Source organism: Ovis canadensis, chromosome 1, assembly GCF_042477335.2.
Source record: "Ovis canadensis isolate MfBH-ARS-UI-01 breed Bighorn chromosome 1, ARS-UI_OviCan_v2, whole genome shotgun sequence".
Classification (NCBI taxonomy): domain Eukaryota; kingdom Metazoa; phylum Chordata; class Mammalia; order Artiodactyla; family Bovidae; genus Ovis; species Ovis canadensis.
Window position 1 is genome coordinate 38225778 of NC_091245.1, and position 7371 is coordinate 38233148.

A 7371-nucleotide genomic window follows, 5' to 3' on the forward strand; every position below is an offset into this window, starting at 1 on the left:
GTTTGCGTTTCTTTGTTGATTTTCTGTTTAGTTGATCTGTCCATAGGTGTGAGTGGGGTATTAAAGTCTCCCACTAGTATTGTGTTATTGTTGATTTCCCCTTTCATGCTTGTTAGCATTTGTCTTACATATTGCGGTGCTCCTATATTGGGTGCATATATATTTATAATTGTTATATCTTCTTCTTGGATTGATCCTTTGATCATTATGTAGTGGCCTTCTTTGTCTCTTTTCACAGCCTTTGTTTTAAAGTCTATTTTATTGGAAATGAGTATTGCCACTCCTGCTTTCTTTCGTCTCTATTTGCATGGTATACCTTTTTCCAGCCCTTCACTTTCAGTCTGTATGTGTCCCTTGTTTTGAGGTGGGCCTCTCGTAAGCAGCATATAGAGGGGTCTTGTTTTTGTATCCATTCAGCCAGTCTTTTTCTTTTGGTTGGGGCATTCAACCCATTTACGTTTAAGGTAATTATTGATAAGTATGATCCTGTTACCATTTACTTTATTGTTTTGGGTTCGGGTTTACACACCCTTTTTGTGTTTCCTGTCTAGAGAATATCCTTTAGAATTTGTTGGAGAGCTGGTAAAAATATGGAACGCTTCACGAATTTGCGTGTCATCCTTGTGCAGGGGTCATGCTAATCTTCTCTATATCGTTCCAATTTTAGTATATGTGCTGCCGAAGCAAGCACCAAGCTATTTCTTTTGAAGGAGGTTTCATTCTGATGATGTGAATCAGGTAATGGAAAACCTGCGCCATCTTCTGGTGTAAGCAGGTGTCTCGAAAAGTTCTTTTAAAAACATTCTTTATTGAAATATATTTGTTGTATAATATTAGATGTTACAGATGTACAGTATAGTGATTCACATTTTTAAAGTTTATACTCCATTTATAGTTCTTTAATATTAAATACAGGTTTCTCTTTTCTAGTTGCTAAATCTAAAGTTTTGTGAACTTCAACATGCATTCAGTGAAGACTTACCTGAGTTAGGTGAAAAGTCAGATTCTGATCCCTAAGTGTACACCTGCCTGCACCAGGATCCAGATCTGATGTAAGCTGTTCACGGACAACACTCTTGAGAAACAGTAAAAATAATGGGTCAAATGTCAAAATGTAAATGATTATGGATTTTAAAAAATATTTTATTATGAAAAAAGAAATGACTTTTTGGGGAATTTCCTGGTTATCCAGCGGTTATGATTTAGTGTTTACACTGCTGTGGGCTTGGATTTGATCCCTGATGGGGGAACTAAGTTCCCACAAGTTGCATTGCATGGCAAAACAAAAAATCAAACAATAAAAACACACTTTTTTAATTAAAATGCATAAGTTTGGAAAGTGCAGGAACATTAAAGATGAAAATTAAAATCACATATAACACCAGATAAAAGTATCATTTTATAATTCAATTTTTGTTCCATTTAATTTTGCGTCTGCAACAAAAATTCCTTTGAAAATATGGTTTGAACTAACTGCATCGTTTTCCGCTGGTGACTTTGTGCCACATCATGTTTAACTGTTCCCACTTGGGTTATGGAAGATCTTTAGGCTGATTTCTCTGTTAGAAATCATAGTATAGTATTTGTATGACCATCCATTTATGTTAATCTTTGTGTACAACTTTGATTACTTATTTAGGGTACACTAAACCTAGGGTACACCAGAGGCTTCCCTGGTGGCTCAGATGGTAAAGCGTCTGCCTGCAGTGCAGGAGACCCGGGTTTGATCCCTGGATTGGGAAGATCCCCTGGAGAAGGAAATGGCAACCCACTCCACTACTCTTGCCTGGAAAATTCCATGGACTGAGGAGCCTGGTAGTCTACAGACCATGGGGTCACAAAGAGTCAGACACAACTGAGTGACTTCCCTTCACTTTCTTAGGGTACACTAGGAAAGACTATGGTACAGATTGATTCCTGATATTGTCAGCTCATTGTTTCCAGGTTTAATACATTAGGCAGAATGTAAAAAACATGGAATTGCATAAATGAAAGGAGTCAGTTCCTCTACAAGCACAACGATCTCTAATTAGAATCATAAAACCTGTCCTTTGAAATATTTAATGGAACTTTGCAATCCAAGAGCAATTTTTCCTCAAAATGTATCTCTTTTTACTTGTGTTCTTCCCCCCCCACCCCTTTTTCTTTTCCACAATGTAAATAACATATTGCATTTTGATTGTTATTCATTATAACCCTAATTTTAATGAAGAGGTATAGTAACAGGAGAGTATAGTTTCCATGGTGGCTCGAACAGTAAAGAATCCTCCTGCAATGTGGGAGATCTGGATTCGATCCCTGGGTTGGGAAGATCCCCTGGAGGGGAGCATGCTAACCCACTCTGAATTCGTGCCTGAAGAATCCCTACGGATAGAGGAGCCTGGCAGGCTACAGTCCATGGGGCCACAAAGAGTCGGACACAACTGAGCAACTAAGCATACATATAGTGAGAAAAAGATATACATTTTTCATAATTGAATGTTATATACTATACCAAGTTCAGTTCAATTTTATTGAGTGCTTAATTGACCAGGCACTGTATGAGACTTCTTGAATATGAACTGAACAACAATCTAATTCATGACCTAGAGAGTGACATAGGTATGAAAATAATTACAAAAGGAAGTGATGCATGCACTATTAAAGCAATGAACAAGGTACAGATATTGCAATAATAGTTAATTTTACTATGAACCAAGAACTGCTGTTTTTACATCTATGTCAACTCTCTTAATTATTCTGTTATCTTGTGTGTGTTAAGTTGCTTCGACTCTTTGTGACCCTATGGACCATAGAACCTCCAGTTTCCTCTGTACATTGATGGAATTCTCTAGCCAAGAATACTGGAGAGAGTCGCCACACTCTCCTCCAGAGGATCTTCCTGACCCAGGGATCGAACCCACATCTCTTAGATCTCCTGAGCTGGCTCTTTACCACTAGAGCATATGTTATCTTATAAAGTAGTTATTGTTATCATTATCATCATCGTCTTCCCGACTTTACAGATGGGAACGCCAGGCAGGGAACTCGCTCAAAACTGTAAGAGCCAGGGTATGAGTCTAGACGTCCCTCTCCTTGAGTCCATGCACATGACCACCGAAGAGCCCCGTCTCTCTGTAGCAGCACAGTGCAACTAGGGACGGATAATTGTTCATCCATATTGGATCTGTTTCTGTGAATTTATCCTTTATCTTGCCCCTTTCATTACTGTAGGCATACATAATGACCTGCCTCGGGGAGATAGCCTGACCCTGTCCACCTGCGAAGCGCTGTAAGGAAGTGAAACACATTCCGCTGCCTGAAACTTGCCACTTTAGGAGACATTTGGAAGAATGCGATGGTTTTTTTAACTTAGTTTCTTCACCTCCCTCCCATCTCTGACCTGTTAAATAATCTGGCATCCAGGCCCCTACAAGATGGTTATTTTGAGGCGCTACACCGACATCTTTTCCATCTGTCTGCTCCCTGAGTGACGACACTTCCTTAACATCTTATCTCAGATTTATTGGCCTGTTGTTCATGAGCAGAGCAAGCTTGGACTAGTAACAAAAGGAGCATGATAACTCTGGAAGATCAAGAATTATTTTAAAAATTAATATTTTCAACGAATATTAATTGAGTACTACTTGGCAAGCAATGTGTTGGGTGGATATACAGTACTGAAAAATATAGTCATGGTTCCTGTCTTCACGAAGTTTGTGTCAACTTAAAGAAAGAGGCACAACATGAGAGTTTTGAGTTTCAGTTTTATTCTGGGACCTTACTGAGAACTATAGCCTGAGAAGAGTTCCTCATACAGCGCTGAGAAACTGCTCCAAAGAGGAAGGGGGAGAAGTCAGTATAAATACAGTTTTGGATAGAGAACACATGAAGTCAAGCATAGATCTCAACAACAGGTCACTGCCAGTTGTGCTAGACAGTATCTCAGGAAATGATTTTAGTGCTTTTGCAGGCTTGGAAAGGTATGAGTCCATAAAAATTTTATAACAATGTTAATATATATATACATGTTACATTTGCCTGGATAATCCCATGGACAGAGAAGCCTGGTGGGCTACAGTCCATAGAGTCACAAAGAATTGGACGTGACTGAAGCAACTTGGCACACACACGTATAGATTTTAACTTTCTACAGTCTGGTTTCTAAAGCACAGAGTGCCTCATTCTGTTCTTCATCCTGAATTCCTCTCAGGGTGCACTGTTGGTCATTGACTGTAGTAGCTAATGATTTTATCCTTGTAGAAATAGAGAATGGGCAACACTCTTTGTTTTACACTACACAATCTAGTGAGAGAGCCATACAGTAAACCCATAAAAACACAAATGAATGCCCAATTGCCTAAGTGTACTGAAGACAAAGAGGATCTTCCCTGGTAGCTCAGTGATAAAGAATCCGCCTACAGTGCAGGAGATGCAGGAGACATGGCTTCGATCTCTGGGTCAAGAAGATCCCCTGGAGGAGGGCATGGCCACTGACTCCAGTATTCTTGGCTGGAGAGTCCCATGGACAGAGGAGCCTAGCAGGCCACAATCCATAGGAGTACAAAGAGGCAGACATGACTGAAGCGACTGAGTACACACGCACACACTAAAGACAAGGAGCTAAGGATTGATATAAAAATACCAGGATAAGGAGATTATGCTGGTGTCATGAATGACCCATCTGAGGAGACTTCTGGAATTAAAGAAAGAGGAAGAGTTAGTCAGGCACAAAAATGACAAGAAGACTTTGAATGTAGGTTATGAGTCAGGAGCTTGGGTCAAGGGGAACTGAAAGAGTGGTTGCAACAGCAGGGGAAATGCTGGTGAGAACAGATCATTCTAGGCCACATTAAGAGAAGCTGAATTTATCCTAACGTCAATGAAGGGTTTGAAGCAAGGGTGGGGAAGAAGTTACAAGGGCCTGTGAACATTTCAAAAAGTTATTCAATTCAACGCAGTATGAATTGAAGGTTGAAAGACTGAAAACTGAATGAGCAATTAGAAGTAGCTCCAGGCAGGAAATGATGGTTCCCTGGACCAGGCTGGTGGTTCTGGAGACAGAGCATTCCTGGGCTGATACAGGAATGGGGAAGCTGGGCTGGGCAGGGCCTGCTCTGCACTGACATGTCTCTCTACGTGGAAATTTGTTCTAAAACTTCCACAATCCCAGGGGCCCAAATATGCATGATTTTAATCTATGAATTTGTTCTTTCTCGAGAATCTCTCATACAAAATTATTTCTTTTATACAAAAAGTAAAAACATTAAAGTTGAGTGAACCTCGAGTTGGCAACTCAAAAGCTTGAGTTCTCTTGTGATTCAGATACCAGGAGCTTGGTGCCCCTTGGGTGAGTCATGGAACCTCCCTGGGCCCCAGTTTCATCATCTCTAAAAATGGAGATCATCATATAACCTACCTCCTTGGGGTGCTGGGCAAGGAATAGCTGAAGAAAGTCCTGGAATCCAATTTGTAATCCATGCAAACTGTCTTACAGAAATGGCACAGCCAATGTCATAACAACTCTGTGACTCATACATAAGAAAGGCTCAAAGTCCCAGAGCAGGACACTGATGTGCGACGGTGTTGCTCAGAGAATGGAGCAAAGAGTGATCTAAAATGCTTTAAGTGGGTTTACTTTGATTTCAAAGCACATTTTAAGAGCAGAATCCCACATTACTAATGTTCTAGCTTAGTGTTTCTCAAACTTTGATGTACATACAAATCACCTGGAGATCTTGTTGGAAGATTCAGTCAGTCTAGGAAGGAAGGGGGCTGAAGAGTCTGTTAGAACTTTCTAACCAGTTCTCAGGGGATGCTGACACTGCTGGGCCACACCACGTCTGGAGCAGCAAGACTCTGGCCTATCCTGACTGTTTATATATTAAAATGCTGATTCTCTGCCTTTTGTCTCCGAGTTTCTTTGCATTTCTCTGGTTTCAGCTCTACGGAATTTGTAATGTGGGTCTTCTGCTGTGGTTCTGCAGAGGGCAATAGGCAACGTGTCCCATGTTGCCTATTTAGAGTCTGTTTCCACATCTTGTTGGGTGGCAGCTTGTATTTGATCACATTTTTAAAAGTTATCTCATTGGAGTCCAGCTGTTAAATACAGCTTATTTACCATAGAAAGTGAAAATGTTTGTTGCTCAGCCATGTACAACTCTTTACAGGTCCCATAGGCTATAGCCTCTGTCAAAGGAATTCTCTAGGCAAGAATAATGGAGTAGGTTGCCATTCCTTTCTCCAGGGGATCTTCCCAACCCAGAGACTGAACCTGGGTCTCCCACATTTCAGGCAGATTCTTTACCATCTGAGCCACCAGGGAAGCCCCATTTACCCTAGAAGCAAATGGTTTTCCTAGAATTTGAAGCAGTTGAGTCCTTGGTCATGTATGGATGTGAGTTGGACTGTGAAGAAGGCTGAGCGCTGAAGAATTGATGCTTTTGAACTGTGGTGTTGGAGAAGATTCTTGAGAGTCCCTTAGACTGCAAGGAGATCCAACCAGTCCATTCTGAAGCAGGTCAACCCTGGGATTTCTTTGGAAGGAATGATGCTAAAGCTGAAACTCCAGTACTTTGGCCACCTCATGTGAAGTGTTGACTCATTGGAAAAGACTCTGATCCTGCGAGGGATTGAGGGCAGGAGGAGAAGGGGATGACAGAGGATGAGATGGCTGGATGGCATCACGGACTCGATGGACATGGGCCTGAGTGAACTCCAGGAGATGGTGATGAACAGGGAGGCCTGGCGTGCTACGATTCATGGGGTCGCAAAGAGTCGGACATGACTGAGCGACTGAACTGAACTGAGTCATTATCAAAAAGACTTTGTCCAGCCTTTCTGAGATTTTAAATAAGTTTCTTTTCATCATGAGTCTGGACAGTGAATATATGATCTCAGCCCTTATAACATGCCATTCCATTGGAATGTCTGAGCCCAGAACATGGTGAGATGAACAAGCACAGCCTGCCTCCCTACACTGTCACTGCTCTAGAACCCACTTCACAAATACCTGCCGAGACTGACCAGATGCCTGACATTGTTTCCAGTACTGGCTTTTCAGTGTCTAGGGTTACCATGATCTCAATTCCAGGCTGACCAGACATTAAACCAAGGTTCCATTGATTGATACATTTGTCAAGTGCCTGACAGCACCATTTCCAAGCAGCATAAATCAGGCTTCCTGGAGACAGGCATTAAGCACAGGGTGGAGAGAGATTTACACGTATTTCAGCTTCCTTCTCTGCCTTCAGACCTTGAAATCTGCTTTAGGAAAACAAAACACACTTGCTAATAGGAAAGAATAAGACCAGATAGCACAGTTCATTGCACAGATATTTCTAGAGCACCCACTGTGTGCAGTTGCTGAACTCGAATTAGAGACATCACAGT

At 41.4% G+C, this 7371-nt stretch overlaps 1 non-coding gene across 1 annotated transcript; it reads right to left on the bottom strand.

Moving 5' to 3' along the window:
• Positions 1 to 584: 584 nt before the first annotated feature.
• On the bottom strand, positions 585 to 691 carry LOC138431264 (U6 spliceosomal RNA). The gene has a single exon (XR_011253608.1). It is a non-coding gene; the product is annotated as a U6 spliceosomal RNA (small nuclear RNA).
• Positions 692 to 7371: the final 6680 nt, after the last annotated feature.